Source organism: Nerophis lumbriciformis, linkage group LG10, assembly GCF_033978685.3.
Source record: "Nerophis lumbriciformis linkage group LG10, RoL_Nlum_v2.1, whole genome shotgun sequence".
Taxonomy (NCBI): Eukaryota; Metazoa; Chordata; class Actinopteri; order Syngnathiformes; family Syngnathidae; genus Nerophis; species Nerophis lumbriciformis.
In genome coordinates this window covers 26,652,492-26,670,887 of record NC_084557.2, presented here as the reverse complement: position 1 = coordinate 26,670,887, position 18,396 = coordinate 26,652,492, and the positions used below count along the sequence as shown (strand labels likewise).

Genomic DNA, 18,396 nt, shown 5'->3' with positions numbered 1-18,396 from the left:
AGTACAACATCACTTCGGGAGCACCTGAAGAGGAAACATGTTGGAGCCATGGATGAAGGGAACTCACAGTATGTAACTTTTTAAGTCCATAGTCCGGGTACATTGAGCCGTTGTGTTTTTAATAGTGACCTACTCAGTGGCCGAGTGGGTAGAGTGTCCGCCCTGAGATCGGTAGGTGGTGAGCTGAAACCCCGGCCGAGTCATACCTAAGACTATAAAAATGGGACCCATTACCTGCCTACTTGGCACTCAGCATCAAGGGTTGGAATTGGGGGTTAAATCACCAAAAATTATTCCCGGGCGCGGCACCGCTGCTGCCCACTGCTCCCCTCACCTCCCAGGGGGTGAACAAAGGGATGGGTTAAATGCAGAGGACAAATTTCACCACACCTAGTGTGTGTGTGACAATCATTGGTACTTTAACTTTAACTTTAATCTTTTGTTAATGAGGAGATTTTTTTAAGGAAGCGCAGCAGCAACTGTTGTGTATTAACTTTCAGAGTGTTACTAACTTTTTAAAGCAAGATGGCGCCCCCCGTGGCTGACGTCTTTGTGTCGTCCTCCCGACAACAACTACGTTTTTTATTTATGATCGTCCTAAATGCAAAGTTATTGTACGCAACAATGAGTTATAACAGAGATGCACTTCTGGACATCGGAAAAGCTCACCATGAGCTCACTTATAGTCTGACGGACTTCAACTTTCTGCTACGACGAGACCCCGCTAACCACAGCCAGACCAAAACAACAACAAGGCGGTGAGGCAAGAGAGCGGGGCTACATGCTAGACTAAAGGCTAGAGCTACACGACCACCACTACCTAGCCTGCTGCTAGCTAACGTGTGCTCGCTCGACAACAAGCTGGATGAGCTGAGAACCAGGATTACATCCCAGCGTGAACTGAGAGAATGCTATGCTCTTACTTTCACGGAAACCTAGCTTTCGGACAGCATCCCAGACTCTGCCATCCAGCTAGCAACGCACTCAGTCTACCAAGAAAGGCGAGAGGCGGCGGCGTCTGTGTTTACGTGAGTAACAGCTGGTGCTCGGACGTACAGGTGGTTGAAAGACACTGCTCGGACAACATTGAGTTTTTGATGGTGAAATGCAGACCCTTTTACCTGCCAAGGGAGTTCAGTGCAGTGTTTATACTGTCTGTTTACATCCCGCCACGGGCGGTCTCCACAACAGCGCTGGGGCTGCTGCATGACATTATCAGTAAACAAGAGACCGCACACCCTGATGCTGCGTTCACGGTAGCTCGGGATTTTAACCACCGCAACCATAAGAGTGAAATACCATCAGTACGTAAACTTTCCTACGAGGGAGAAAAAACACTCTGGACCAGGTGTACTACAAAGTGAGGGGAGCCTACAAGGATGTACCCAGACCACACTTTGGACTCTGATCACATCTCAGTTTTTCTATATCCAGCTTACAGACAGCGCCTCAAGCAAGCCCCCCCAGTGAGTAAAATTGTTAAAGTGTGGAATGAAGACTCTGAACTAGTGCTTCAGGACTGCTTTGGCAGTACAGACTGGGACATGTTCAAAACTGCTGCTCAGAGGGATGACGGTACTGTGGACATAGAGGAATATGCTTCCTGGCTACATCAGCACATGTGTGGAAAACACTGTGCGCACAAAACAATACAAGATATACCCAAACCAAAAACCCTGGATTAACTGTGATGTTCGGTCCAAGCGACATGCCCGCTCCACTTTGTCTCAGGCAACGCTGAGGACTACAAGAAGGCCAGATATAACCTACGTAAATCCATCAGCGAGGCCAAGGGACAATACAGACTAAAGCAGATTCCCGGCGCATGTGGCAAGTCCTGCAACACATCACAGATTAGAAGCAGGGGAGCACGGGGGTCACAAACAGCCAGCCCTCACTGCCAGATGAGCTGAATGAGTTCTACGCCCGCTTCGAGGTCCTCAACACCAACCAACAGAGAGGGGTTCTGACCATGGAGCGCACGCAGGACCCACCACTCACTGTGACAACAGCAGAGGTACGTACAGTTCTGAGGAGAACAAACCCACGGAAGGCAGCCGGCCCAGACAACATCCCTGACCGGGCCCTCAGGGTCTGTTCATCAGAGCTGGCTGACGTACTTGCTGACATATACAACTTGTCGCTAGCACAACCTGTTGTGCCCACCTGCTTCAAGACCACCACCATCGTGCCCCCGCCAAAGAAAAACACTGTGACCTGTCTGAATGACTATCGCCCCGTTGCACTCACCCCAATAGTGATGAAGTGCTTCGAGAGGATATTCATGTCACACATCAAGAAGACCATCCCAGACACACTGGACCCTCTACAGTTTGCCTATCGGCAGAACCGGTCCTCTGATGATGCAGTCAACACCGTCATCCACACCACCCTCACCCACTTGGAGGGCAAGGACACCTACGCCAGGTCTGACACCGGCTCTCTGTGACTGGGTGCTGAACTTTGTCACAAACCGGCCCCAGTCAGTCAGAATCCGCAACCAGACATCAGGCACAAAGGTTCTAAGCACAGGGACCCCCCAAGGCTGCGTGCTGAGCCCCCTGTTGTACACCCTCTCCACACACGACTGTGTGGCCTCCCAGAACAACACTAGTATCAAGTTTGCAGGTGATACTACGGTCGTCGGACTGATCACCGGGGGAGCTGAGGCAGCGTACAGAAGGGAGGTAGCGGAACTGGTGGCCGTGTCACGGTAATGATCTCTCCTTGAACACAGACAAGACCAAGGAAATGATTATTGACCCACGGAGAAGGAGTGCACAGTACACACCTCTGTACATAGGGGAGACAGAGGTGGACAGGGTGAAAACCTTTCAATTCCTCGGGACCCACATCAGCCAGGACCTCACCTAGCTTCACAACACCCAAGAAACAATAAAGAAAGCCCAGCAGCGACTGTACTTCCTAAGAAGGCTGAGAAAATTTGGCATGCCACCCAAAATTCTCAGCAACTTCTATAGAAGTACGGTTGAGAGTGTCCTTACCAGCTCAATCACGGTCTGGTATGGAAACTGCGCTGCTAAGGACAGGAAGGCACTCCAGCGAGTGATTAAAACTGCTCAGTATATATCAGGAGCAGCCTTCCCCTCACTACAGGACATGTACTCTACCAGGGCCACCAGGAGAGCACACAACACCATAAAGGACAGTACACACCCCCAGCACAGTCTCTTCAGCCTCCTACCATCAGGCAGACGATACAGGAGCCTGAAAGCCAGGACTATGAGACTGACAAACAGTTTCTACCCACAGGCCATCAGGCTTGTGAATGCTAACTCGTGAATGCTAGCTGCCCCAGCTACACCCCACCCCCTCTTACTTTTATCTTTTGAACAAAAGACAGCTACCATAACCACCCCCGAACTGTGAACCATCACTGTAAACACTTTTCACCTTTGATCACTGAAGACAGTTTTAACTGCTGCTGTGACCCAATGTCACCTCCATATTTATACTGTTGACTGTGAATCAGAATGTTCAATAATGTTATGTTACTCACTGTGCCTTGTATATAATTTTTTTTTTTTTAGCTAAGTACCGTGTGACTTGTTGAAGGGTGGACTAGCAAAGTAAGATTTTTATTGTACGGCAAACTGTCTGTTTAACTGTGCATATGACAATAAACAATCTTGAATCTTGAATCTTGAGAGTGCGACGACTTCATTTTCTGTGTTGTTTTGAGTGGCAACAGGCATTCACTAAATTCAGCACGCCAGCTCTTTTATGTGAGTAATGTTAACGTGATCCCTTTGTTGCAAGGCGGGGCTGATAATGTGTCTCCGGCAGATTTGACTCCGTTTTGAGAGAGAAAACGCACGGTTACCAATTTCAAAATAAACGTAACGGACAGAAATATCTCACGTTCGTTTCATAATCGATCAATGTAAAAAAAAAGTTAAAGTACCAATGATTGTCACACACACACTAGGTGTGGCGAAATTATTCTCTGCATTTGACCCATCACCCTTGATCACCCCCTGGGAGGTGAGGGGAGCAGTGGGCAGCAGCAGTGGCCGCGCCGGGCCCAATAAAGCTATATAAGTCTATTTAGATTTGAGTGATGCTTTAGTATAACTAAACGTTATGAAGATGCTGAAATATTTCATGCCATTATTCAGAGGCAGCCTAAAATTAATCCTTTATTATTCACAACAGAAATGTGTACAATATCTGATCCAGTTCTGATCTGAGTTACATCTCTGTGTTATTATTTAGTGGTGCAAGGACAAATTGTGAAGCAAAATTAAAATTAAATCTAGTGGAAATTGATAGAGTATATGAAACTAAATTCTTGGGAATAATAATTGATCATAAATTATGTTGGAAACCGCATATTGAATATATAAAGGGAAAAATATCCAAATCCATTGCTATTCTTTATAAAGTAAGACACATGCTGAATAAGAAATGTCTGCATATGTTATATTATTCTTTTATCTTTCCATATTTAACATAGTGTGTTGAAGTGTGGGGAAATGTTTATAGAACAAACATAGACCCAATAATTAAACTTCAAAAAAGGGTCATTAGAATAATACACAAAGCTTGCTACTATGAACATACCAATCCATTATTTATAAGTTATAATGTGTTAAAATGTTCAGATATTGTGTTTTTAAAAACAATGGAAATTATGTTTCAAGTAAAGAACAACAGCCTTCCAGCTTGTATTCTTAAGTTATTTCAATTAAGAGGAGAAAACTATAATTTACGGGGGGTATTGATTTTTGAAATAGGTAAAGTAAGAACGAATATAAAATACAAATGTATTTCAGTTTTAGGAGTTAAATGGTGGAACAAGCTCAGTGATGAGTTGAAGACATGTAGTTCTTTGTTAAGGTTTAAAAAAACCTTGAAAGGTGAAATAATTGAAAATTATAAAATATAGTAACAATTACTTTCATCCCATTGATTTTTTTTTTTTTTACGTTGATGTTCTAGACAATCTTATTTTCAGTGGAGGTATAGGGTAGGCAAATATAAGCTTTGGCTTCAGAATATTCCTTTTTCGGTCATTCTTTTTATTTTATTTTAGTGTGTAAATGTGTATGATTGTTAAATATATATAATGTGTACTGTTAAACTGCTCACACAAAATGGTTAATGGTTGATTATATGACCGAAATAAACTTATTTCATTCATTCATTCATTATTGGTGTATGCTGCAGCCCCAATGTCCATTTATTTAATTTAGTTTTTTTTTTAATGTGGTGGCGTATTTGCCTTTTACGTCAGATATTATTAATTAAATCAACTAGGTATATATTGAGTTACATGTAAATGATGTTACTATGTACGTTCAATATATGGTTTATCTCATTCCAGAAAAAAACAACCCAGCATTAGCGGCTTCGTACAAAGGAAGGTCTGCACACCACAGCAAGCAGCTGCATTGACTGATGGTATCCTGAATATGTTGGTAACTGACATGAGGTCACTATCAATGGTGGAGGATGAAGGTTTTAGACAAATGATTCACATCCTCAACCCTGGTTACACTCTTCTGGTTACACTTTATTTAAAAAAAAAAAATTTTTGTAACATTTGCTTTGTTTTATTTGGCAAGTTGAAAGAACATGGTGCCAGTATGCTGTTTTGTTTTTTTAAATAAAATACTGGAAAGGATATAAATGTAGTTTGTCTCTTTTATCCAATTATTAATCGATTAATTGAAGTAATAATCAACAGATTAATCAATTATCAAATTAGTTGTTCGTTGCAGCCCTAGACTCAGCGACGCTGTGTGTGTGCATGTGCGTGATGGCCTCATGTGATCATAAGTGGGCCGACGCATGGTATGATTCTCCAAGTGTGAGTACGCCCTTAGAGTGAAACCTCAATCTACAAACCTAATTGGTTCTTCAACATGGTTCGTCAACCGAAACGTTTGTATAGTGAAGCAGAGTTTCCCATAAGAATCAATGTAAACATGAATAATTACTTCTACAGTAATGCGTTACTTTGTAATGCGTTAGTCCCAACACTGCTCATCACACAGCAAGCTTAAAGGGGAACATTATCACCAGACCTATGTAAGCGTCAATATATACCTTGATGTTGCAAAAAAAGACCATATATTTTTTTAACCGATTTTCGAACTCTAAATGGGTGAATTTTGGCGAATTAAACGCCTTTCTATTATGTGACGTCACATCGGGAAGCAATCCGCCATTTTCTCAAACACTTTACAAACACCGGGTCAAATCAGCTCTCTTATTTTCCGTTTTTTCAACTGTTTTCCGTACCTTGGAGACATCATGCCTCGTCGGTGTGTTGTCGGAGGGTGTAACAACACGAACAGGGACGGATTCAAGTTGCACCAGTGGCCCAAAGATGCGAAAGTGGCAAGAAATTGGACGTTTGTTCCGCACACTTTACCGACGAAAGCTATGCTACGACAGAGATGGCAAGAATGTGTGGATATCCTGCGACACTCAAAGCAGATGCATTTCCAACTGGACTGGACAGATCAGCTTTCAGGAAAAGAGAGCGGATGAGGGTATGTCTACAGAATATATTAATTGATGAAAACTGGGCTGTCTGCACTCTCAAAGTGCATGTTGTTGCCAAATGTATTTCATATGCTGTAAACCTAGTTCATAGTTGTTAGTTTCCTTTAATGCCAAACAAACACATACCAATCGTTGGTTAGAAGGCGATCGCCGAATTCGTCCTCGCTTTCTCCCGTGTCGCTGGCTGTCGTGTCATTTTCGTCGGTTTCGCTTGCATACGGTTCAAACCGATATGGCTCAATAGCTTCAGTTTCTTCTTCAATTTTGTTTTCGCTACCTGCCTCCACACTACAACCATCCGTTTCAATACATGCGTAATCTGTTGAATCGCTTAAGCCACTAAAATCTGAGTCTGAATCCGAGCTAATGTCGCTATACCTTGCTGTTCTAACCGCCATGTTTGTTTGTATTGGCATCACTGTGTGACGTCACAGGAAAATGGACGGGTGTATATAACGATGGTTAAAATCAGGCACTTTGAAGTTTTTTTTAGGGATATTGCGTGATGAGTAAAATTTTGAAAAAAACTTCGAAAAATAAAAAAAATCCACTGGGAACTGATTTTTAATGGTTTTAACCCTTCTGAAATTGTGATAATGTTCCCCTTTAAATGCCAAACCCTGAACATGCACACAGACATAAGTCTTGTTGGTGCCCTTAAAAAAAAAAGTAAAATGATTTTACCTTGTGTCTGGAAATATACGCATAAAGTACGAGCAGTGGATTCACGTAGTTGCCACTAGCGTTAGCACAAACAAGCAGTGTGAGGCAATCCCTCAGTGGCTTGAGTCCAGATAGTGCCTTCTTTTTTTGCTGTAATAGAGGTCCGCTGTGGCATCTTTTTTTGGTTTCATCACAATTAAAAACTTGCTGCGGAACAAAGCCCCCTTTGCTGATAAAATCTCCGAAATGAAGGCCCCGCAAGCCAAAGGACCTCTATTACAGCAAAAGAGAAGGCACTACCCGGACACAAGCCACTGAGAGATTGCCTCACACTGCTAGTTTGTGCTAACGCTAGTGGCAACTACGTCCGAAATGTAACAAAAATTGTGCATATATTTCCAGACGCAAGGTAAAATAATTTTACTTTTCGCACGCCGAGACATGGTCCATACAGAGAGGCATATCTGGCGCGATAGAAGCATTTGTGAATCGAGGATCCATTGTACTTTTTTTGTAGTTGGTCCCTCTCAGGAGAGATTTTGGTCCAATACTACTTTACAAATCCTAAGGGTTTTGAAGCCGTTGGTTTGGCAACTTGATCTTTCAGCTATTTCCATAAAATTTCAACTGGATTGCGGTCCGCAGACTGATTAGGCATATTCTTGAGCTACTCCTCTGAAATTATGTTGGGAACTTGGTCTTGCATTCTGGACCAATGTCATAAAGGAAGATTCATCTGTACTGTAACTGTAGGGATGGTGTTCTCTGGGTTTTATTAGGCATTCCTCTGCCTTCAACCATGGTGAGTCGAGTTGATGCATGGCTCAGTTGGTAGAGTGGTTGTAACTTGTCTCCCTTGCGTCATGTGGTCCCAGCTCCCTGGACATAATTAAAGTAGCAGTAGAGAGGAAAAAGAAGTTGCCTCTATATTGAAGCTATTATTATATGTATGATTTATGACACCAAAACACTTTCAAAGTTTGCAAATAAATAGATATGATCAAATTAGTATAAATCCTACAGATATTCCCTCACCATTTTGAAAGATAATGATCTTGTGACATCAAGCTAGGAACCAAAGATTCTCTTCCCATCAACAACAATGCTAATCAAGCAGACTTTGTGAGAGCCAACAACAATTGCTTTGGGAAAAACTATGAGAAAATAAACTTATATTTTAGAGCCCGAACACAAAGAAGATCTGCAATAGGTTTTTAGAAAGCCGACTGCTATGGATGCAGCTTTATTACAACACTCGCATCCGCAGCATTGCGAGATGCTGAACATACAAACTAACCACATTAAACCATAACCATATTAAACCATAATAAAACAAACACTTACTGTAATATTTCCACTCTCGCTGGGATGTCCACCGACAGGACGCTCCCACATATACCGTTAAGATAAAAATTCAATCACAATCCTCATGAAGGGTTACAAAAGTTGCTTCAACAAGCGCCTTTTTGTGTCTTTTTCGCCACTTCGGGGACGTGAAAGTCGATTGGCCTGTCAATCCATGACCACATTTGTCTACTACCAGGTGAGAGATGCATGAATTATAATCAAAAATTTACTTTTAGCAAGTTTAATAGGAAGCAAAAGCAGCCACCGGCTTATAGTGTGTCAACAATTAGTTCACGGTTACCAATGGCCGCTAAAACAGTCCGTCTGCGTTGGCGCTTATAATAACAATATCACTCATATTTGGTTAATTTTCAGGTTAGGACATGTAAATGGAGTATTGTTAGCAGTTTCTGGAAGTTTTTAGAGAGGGTATAATGAGCGCAATAGAGGACCCTCGATCTGTTGACTCAATTGTTAGCCACTTATTTATGATTTCGAATGCATAAAAAAAGCCAAGCATATGGGTTCTTGTCTTACATGAGGATTGTCAATGACAAACCACATCTCTTTCAAATGCTTGCATATTTCCAGCATGACTGATATGATGATACGGTCAGAGTGCAGAAGCGTTACTCGAATGACGTAGAATCTATGGAAAGTGCAGAAGGCGTTCGGAGTGGAATATTCAAGATGGCTAACTGAATTTGTGGCATTTTAGAAGGTATTTTCACATACTTTGCGGATTGTAAATACAATTGGATATGGTTTAATGGATACAATGAAACACAAATATGCATATAAAGTCAACTTGGTTTTCCACTCTACTGGAACCGTATTTTTCGGACCATAGGGCGCATCTGATTATAAGACGCACTGCCGACGAGCGGGTCTAGTCAGGTCTATTTACATACAAGAGGTGCAACAGATTATAAAGCGCATTAAATGGGTTGTATCATGATTTTTTTTCTCAATTTAAAACACTTTCTTGTGGTCTAAAAATGTTGCTCAGATTATGTTTTACAGGTCATCTTCAAGTCGCTTTCTGACCGTCGCTTTAGGATGCGCCGTTTTGTGGGCGGTCTTATTTACATGGGTCCACTTCGACAGTCTTCTTGACGTCATTTTTGTTGTAGCGGTGTAGCGTGCAAGGACAGGGGTCAAAGAAGTGTCAAAAGATGGAGCTAACTGTTTTAATGATTTGATTTGATTTCTATTAAGTATCCCCATTAGCTGGTGGCCTCAACAACCCACTAGTCTTCCTGGGGTCCACAATTCAATACAATTACAAATAAAAGCATATAATTATAACTACACAATACAGAAAAAAATTAAAAATAAAAGCATCAATAAGAAAACAAGCAAACAATTTACAGTCACAGAATAATAATTACCATATAAATATAACTACACAATATAAAACCAAACAAATCATCAACGAGCAAACTAATTTAAAGACTCAGATAAAATATTACTCTCTTTTTAAAAACCTGTTTACTTTCAATGCCGGTGAGAATTTGAGGCAGGTTATTTCAGAGCGATAAAGATCTATAAATAAAAGATTTCCGCAAAGCATTCTTCCTAGGACGAGGGAGTACAAAATGCCCCTCACTGGACGCCCTGGTGTTATGATTATGTATAGTGCCACTGTGAACTATTTGGGCCATGAGAAAAGCAGGAGTTTTACTACCGGTTACTGATTTGAGCAATATAAGAGTATTAGCTGACAACCTGTTCTGCACTGTTAGCCATGAAAGAGAAGCATGCATTTGGTTCACATTGGTTCTTTGTGAACAACCAAGAACCAGCCTTGCTGCCCTATTCTGGACAATCTGGAGCTTACTGATCTCACCATTTGCAGCAGACGTTGATATTCAGACTTTACTTAAAATCAATAACGGAGCAGCGTCTCCTCATCCGTGGCTCACTAGTGCAACAACAACGCCAGAAATGTGTCCCGTGAAAAACCGTGACAACTGGAACGTTCTAATAACTAAAGTTCCGTGGGTGAGTTATGTAAACCCCATATACCGGTAGTTTTCAGGGCTTCCGTAGCGAGTCTACTGACAGATATAAGTTAGAAGTTTATGTTACTTGCCAATGCCAATGCGGAGAACAGATACTTATGGTCTGGGAACTTAGCAGGTTAATTTATTGTTAAAATGTTACTTGCACTTTTATAGAAAATGTATTAAATATTGAAAATGTGAGCAGAAAGTGTTCCTCTTGTTAATTCAAAGTAAAGTGTTGGTTGCACTTTTTTCAAATAAGATGTAAATGCATTGGCCATCAATTGTTGTTTAGTTGCTTGTTTGTATTCATAATTAATTTATACCTAATTCCCTTACAATAAATAACAGAAATATAAGAAACTTTACCTATAGTATTTTTGTGGCTTGTGCAGCCCTTTGAAACATTTGCGATTAAGGGCTACATAAGTAAACTTTGATTGATTGATTGATGAGTGTCCACTATTTATTTCAGTTACATTGCTTGGTTATTTTGATAAAAAGTTACTGAATAGATCTTAACTAATTCAATTGTTTCGTATCATTCTAAAAAATATTGTCCCTGATTCATATTGACAACCACACATTTTGAAAAGAATCGGATCATTGTTAAAATGCATCGTTACACCCTTACTTATGTGTGATCATCAGATTTGGTTTGTTGGTTAACCCAGTCCTAGATCTTACTTTGTACAAAATATTTTGACCAACCAGCTCGAAGACCTCTATGAAAAATAAAAACACAGGGGCCCCCCTCTGGAGCCAGGAAAAAGCTTCTTCCGCCGGGTGGCGGGGCTCCCTTAGAGATAGGGTGAGAAGCTATGTCATCCAGGAGGAGCTCAAAGTAAAGCCGCTGCTCCTCCACATCGAGAGGAGCCAGATGAGGTGGTTCGGGCATCTGGTCAGGATGCCACCCAAACGCCTCCCGGGGAGGTGTTTCGGGCACGTCCGACCGGTAGGAGGCCACGGGGAAGACCCAGGACACGTTGGGAAGACGATATCTCCCGGCTGGCCTGGGAACGCCTCGGGATCCCCCGGGAGGAGCTGGACAAAGTGGCTAGGGAGAGGGAAGTCTGTAACCTGACTCTCGCCAGATCCTTGTAGTTCGCTGAGCTCCACAGAAGGATCTGGCCTCGAGGGCAATGCAAACAAAGACCCGTGGTGGACCTCTCATCTGTGAATCAGTTGGGGACGTCTCTGCGCTGCTGACCTGTCTCCAATCAAGATGATCTCCTGCTGGCCCCACTATGGACTGGACTTTCACACTATTATGTTAGATCCACAATGGACTGGACTCTCACACTATTATGCTAGATCCACTCGACGTCCATTGCACCGGTAGCCCGGGGGGTGGGGTCTCTACATCTGCGGTCCCCTCCAAGGTTTCTCATTGTCATCCCATTGGGTTGAGTTTTTTCTTGCCCTGATGTGGGATCTGAGCCGAGGATGTCGTTGTGGCTTGTGCAGCCCTTTGAGACACTCGTGATTTAGGGCTATATGAGTAAACTTTGAAACTCCTTCAAGATAGCAAAAAATAATGAACCAAACAGGATCGCCGGGCGGGATTTCATAGATGCGATATAGCGCAGAAGCGACTGTTTGATTAAAACAACAACGCAGCGAGGAGTCATGTGCTGACATTGATTCTGCATATTTTCTTTGCACAAACGACATCGATCGTCTACTGACATTGCTGCGTTGTTTCAGTGAAAGTTATCTAACTTTTCGCTCTGTCGTTATCCAATATGTCGGCTGTTCTGTTTTGGATTTCCCAGAGTCGCTCTCATCAGCGTCATGGGTTGATTTCGATGTGAGTGGTTGAAGTAGCACGTCATTCAAGATAACGGACAAGTGGTTTATCCAATCACATACAATGATTTTTCTACAAGGCCCCGCCTTCTGAAATACATCTCCTATTGAGAAGTCTCAGGTCCTTGTGTGGAGCTCAGCGAACTACAAGGATCTGCCGAGAGTCAGGTTAGGAAGTCTGGGCTTCCGTGCTTGGGCTGCTGCCCCCGCGACCCGACCTCAGATAAGTGGAAGAAGATGGATGGATGGATGTTGACCAACGTGGTTACTGATAAACACAATTCTGATTTTCCATAAATCATACCCACCTAATGTGCACTACTTTACACTGATAAATGTCTTTGATGAGATAGGTGGGGTGAATAAGGCGAATACCTATGAGCAATGCATGCATTGTGTGCGTACAGCTAAGTATTAGGGGGAAAGCAAACCCCTAAATCTAGGCGATTATACATGCAAAAAAACGTGCAAACAAGTCTTACCTCCGACAAAGTTCACAGAGAAGGTGCAGCGGACTCGAGCTCAGTCAAGTCCCATGGAAGAAAAGAGATCCACCTTCCGTGGGTCACATCGCCAGTGATCCACACCGGTGTTGGTATCCCTGACACCGGGAAAGGTTTCCGCTGACTGGGCAGAGTAGTGCGCGGCTTGTCGGCAGCGTTGACGGTTAAAATAGAATGGTGATTTTTGCTAACGCTTCAGTTGCTACCACCCACTTTTCCGTGCCTGCCCACCCCGCTGGGCATACGGTTGACTCGCACTTTCTACAAAGGGAAACCAATACGTCCCACCTTCTACTCTCCTTTTGTTGTCCCTTTGCCATTTCCGCTTTAAATTGAGCCTAACGCTTTGAAAGCACGCACCTTAAACGCCAGCTGGTCATCCACGGCCAACTTCCCCAGCATGGTTCTTACCCGCTGCTCAACTTCACCATTCCAAGAAAATATATTTTGCTCGGATCGAAGGACGTTCTTTTAACGTAACAGTCTCATGGACAAGAACACGCGTTTACGCAGCGTAGTGAAGGAGCGATAACATGTGGAGGAAAGGAGCAGTAAGAGGCGAGATTGCCTACGCGTGGAGTGTCGCGTGGACGACTGGATGAATGACAACAAAACAGCTCCTTTGTCCAGGAAATACGTCACTCTTCGAGCGTACGAGACGTCGAGCATGCTTTATCGTGGCTTTCGCTGCCGACGAAGGAACAAGATATTATATCCCTGGAAATTTGGGGGAAAAAATGTATATGTTTATTGTTGGAATTTTAGAGTTTTAATCAATTTAATTTCGCTGGCAGGCAGAAACGTGCACAGAGATATGGGGGGTGGCAGGTGCTCACACATCGCGTAATTATTCATAAAATTATTAAATCATTATTATTATTATTATGCTAAGTATTACAACAGGATGTAGCTGGGATAGGCTCCAGCACCCCCGCAACAAATAGAGCAGTGGTCCCCAAACTACAGCCCGCGGGCCGGATTCGGCCCAAGTTGAATTAATTTTTTTAATTGTATTTATTTATTTATTTTTATTTTATTTTATTTTATTTTTTAAATATCCATCCATCCATTGATGTTCTACCTCTTGTCCCTTTCGGGGTGGCGGGGGGTGCTGTAGCCTTTTAAATATGTCCTTTCTAATCCATTTTCTACTGCTTGTTACTGTCAGTGTCTCCGAGTCGCTCAGGCAAATCATATTGTCTTAAAATAAATTCTTCCATCGATAACGTGACATCAAGTGTGCACTCAGTCAATTAATGCGTGAGTAATACACCCACACATATATATATATATATATATATATATATATATATATATATATATATATATATATATATATATAATAGTGTGTGAATGTGAGTGTGAATGTTGTCTGTCTATATGTGTTGGCCCTGTGATGAGGTGGCGACTTGTCCAGGGTTAAAGTTAAAAGTTAAAGTTAAAGTATCAATGATTGATGATTGATGATGATGATTGAGGTGTACCCCGCCTTCCGCCCGAATGCAGCTGAGATAGGCTCCAGCACCCCCCACGACCCCAAAAGGGACAAGCGGTAGAAAATGGATGGATGGATGGATGGATATATATATATATATATATATATATATATATATATATATATATATATATATATATATATATATATATATATATATATAAGCAAAGGGTGGCTATTTTGAAGAAACTAGAATATAAAACATGATCTTAATTATTTCACCTTTTTTTGTTAAGTACATAACTCCACATGTGTTCATTCATAGTTGTGATGCCTTCAGTGACAATCTACAATGTAAATAGACATGGAAATAAAGAAAACGCATTGAATGAGAAGGCGTGTCCAAACTTTTGGCCTGTACTGTACATATACCTATATATATGTATATATATATCTATATATATATAGATATATATATATATACAGCCCGGCGCCCTGGCCAAATTGTTTTAACCCAATGCAGCCCCAGAGTCAAAAAGTTTGGGGACCCCTGCCCTAGAGGGACAAGCGGTAGACAAGGGATGGATAGTTCCAATTCAGTAACAAATACTAAGTCAAAACAAGTTTGGAAAAAAAAAAAAAAGTGTACAGTCAGATCGTTTCTTATTTATTGCGGTTAATTGGTTCCGGTGGAAACAAAGTGGGAATCTTGGATAACAAATTTATAATTTTTCATAGTTCCAGCATTAAATGCACGTTTAAGACCTTCTAATTAAGTTTTTCAACATTATGAGAGCCCTCTAGACATGAAAAAACACCCTTTAGTCACCTTTACGCTCTCTTATGCCAATAAAGCAGGGCTATTTGACAGGCGGCCGGAGAAACAAGTCCAACCTGGGAATAACACTATAGCTTCAGTTCTAAACTTGGGAGACAAACATCTTTGTAGCAAATAAAAAAAAAACATTACTGTGCTCCTGTTGTACCACTGTAAACACATTGGCATTTCACCTTACGAGCAAACTAGACACCCGGGCTGAGCCACACTTTAATAATTGAGGCGTTCCTTAAAGGAGAACTGCACTTTTTTTTTAATGTTTCCTATGCTTCACAATTACTATGAAAGACACAACGACAGATGGATTTTTAATGCATTCTAAATATTAAATAAACATAAATAAAGTCCGCTTACAGCGGAGCCAATGGGGGATCCTCTATTCCGCCCATAAAATCCAATAAATAACCATTTAAAAACCGCCGACATTACACAATTTACATTTTGTGACTTGAATGTTAACCAAGTATTAGTGATATTGGTAGTATAAGCGCCAATGTAGACAAACTAGGATTATGAGACATTCTTCATCTTGGTATCTGTCATTAGACAGCAGACATTGTACAGTAAGTGATATTTTATTATGTTTGTTAGCTCTTATAAAGTCTGCAGTGAGTAATAATCAGTGATGGGGAAAAAGCAAACGCTGTTAATGTGCTGAGTATGCTTAAAATTATCAAAATACGTAAATATGAAATGTTGCTATACATGTGCCAGTTGCTACATTACATATATACATACATCGTGTATATAAAACATTAATGGAGGATGCTTTTTCAAGGGCTTTAAATGCAACATTTAGCGGCTACCGTAGGCTCCATTGTAAGCAGACTTTTGATCGCATTTATTTAATATTTAGAAAAATAACATCCGTCATCATGTTTTTCATAATTATTGTGGACGATAGGCAAAATATTTTTAAAAAGTGCAGTTCCCCTTTAATGTACACCCTTAAAGTACCAGTAGAATGAAAAAACTAGTTGACTTTATACGCTTAATAATTTATATGCTCCTGCACATCGGAGGAGCAAATGTGGAAACGGTCCTCAGCTTCAGGTATTTGGAGTCCATCTATCCAGTGACCTCACCTGGAGTCTGCTCACGAAGGAACACTGCAGCATCTCTACTTCTTCAGGAAGCTGCAGTATGCTGGACTAGGTATGTAGCTCCATTCTTAGAAGCTTCTACAGATTTGTAGTGAAGAACTGGAGACTGAAACTATTATTGTTGTTGTAGTTATATGTTGCCTTATATTTACTCATTAAAACATTTAATAATACATACATAAGTTACCAATGTGATAATGAATGCCATAATAGAACATTCAATGTGACAAAAGTTAATGTGGAAACAAAATATTAATAATAAATTGTATACTAATTGTCTTCCTGATGCATAACACCAAGGTTTCGCATTGTCATCCCACCGGGTTGAGTTTTTCCTTGGCTTGATGTGGGATCTTAACCGAGGATGTCGTTGTGGCTTGTGCAGCCCTTTGAGACACTTGTGATTTAGGGCTATATATAAATAAACATTGATTGATTGATAGAGCATATCTATGTGGAATGTACATGTTCTCTCATGTTTGTGAGTTTTCTCAGGTACTCCCACATCCCTCAAAACATGCATGACTTATACATGAGACTGTAAATTGTTAATGGGTGTGAGTGTACAGGTTTGTTTGTCTTTGTGTACACTGTGATTGACTGATGGTGACCACTACAAGGTGTAATAGGCTCCAGCTCATCAGTGACCTTGTGTATGGAAATGGATGGATATTAAATTGTTTTAACCATTAAATAGACCTAAAATATTATTTATTTTTGTGTAGTCCTTCTGTTAATCAATGGATACAGTGTGTTGCGAAACTTATGAGATGTAACGCAAGCCACTGTGACACTATTGTTTTTTTGTTTTTTATTAATGGCTGTAATTGCGATGGAAATGATAAGTGATAATAACAGTGATTTGTTTGATTGTTGTTGTTTAATTTTTAATCAATTATGTTGGTATTCTTATTATTATTGATACTGTTGTTGATAATATACATTTTTGTTTGAATTGTTTGTTATTTGTGTTTTGTTTGTGTGTCTTTTCAATTGCTGTGTGGATTGCTATTTGTATTGTTATTGTTTTATCATGTATTATTTTGTTGGAGTGATTCATTTCCTGTGTGTTTTTTGTACATACAATAGAGTAATTAAAAAAGAAAAAGAAAATGGATGGATAGATTTTCTATATCTGGAAAGATTTGTGTGTTATGTGTCTGTTTTTTATTTAATAACACATCTATGAGAGTTTTTGTATTCATCGGGTGTTTCTATTAGAAATAATTAAAAAAAAAATTAATGTATGGATTATATGACGCTTATTTCTACTGCAGTGGGAGAGTGCCATCATCTGGATTTTGGTGATTTGTTTGATAGTTGTTGATGTTTAACTTTTTAATCACTATTATGTATGTATTCTTATTATTATTGATACTGTTGTTGATAATATTCTTTTTTGTTTGAATTTTTAGTTTTTTGTGTTGTGTTTGTGAGCCTTTTCAGTTGCTGTGTGGATTGTTATTTGAAATGTGGCAGGGCTAAGATTCGTTTGGAATTGTATTGTTATTGTATTATTTTGTTGGACTGATTAATTTCCTGTGTGTTTTTTGTAATTAAAATAGAGTAATAGTTAAAAAAAAGAAAATGGATGGATAGATTGTCTATATCTGGAAATATTTGTGTGTTATGTGTCTGTTTTTCTATTTAATAACACATCTATGAGAGTTATTGTATCCATCGGGTGTTCTTATTAGAAACAATTTACAAATTAATTATGTATGGATTATATGACGCTTATTTCTTCTGCAGTGGGAGAGTGCCATCCTCTGGATTTTGGTGATTTGTTTAATTGTTGTTGTTTAATTTTTTAATCACCATTATGTCGGTATTCTTATCATTATTGATACTGTTGTTGATAATATTCATTTTTGCTTGAATTTTTTGTTTTTTGTGTTGTGTTTGTGTGTCTTTTCAGTTGCTGTGGGGATTGCTATTTGAAATGTTGCAAGGCTAGGATTCGTTTGGAATTGTATTTTTATTGCATTATCATGTATTATTTTGTTGAACTGATTCATCTCCTGTGTGGTTTTTGTAAGTAAAATAGAGTAATTAAAAAATAAAGAAAATGGATGGATAGATTTTCTATATCTGGAAAGATTTGTGTGTTATGTGTCTGTTTTTTATTTAATAACACATCTATGAGAGTTTTTGTATT

The 18,396-nt window shown here is 40.2% G+C and overlaps 1 protein-coding gene across 1 annotated transcript in view; it reads right to left on the bottom strand.

The window, feature by feature from the left end:
• The window catches only part of furinb (furin (paired basic amino acid cleaving enzyme) b), a 187,729-nt gene extending 174,256 nt beyond the window's left edge, over positions 1-13,473 (bottom strand). The window contains exon 1 of the mRNA XM_061969958.1: positions 12,842-13,473. The gene's annotated coding sequence lies outside the window, so the exon portion shown is untranslated. The remainder of the gene's footprint in view (positions 1-12,841) is intronic.
• Between the last annotated feature and the right edge of the window lie 4,923 nt (positions 13,474-18,396).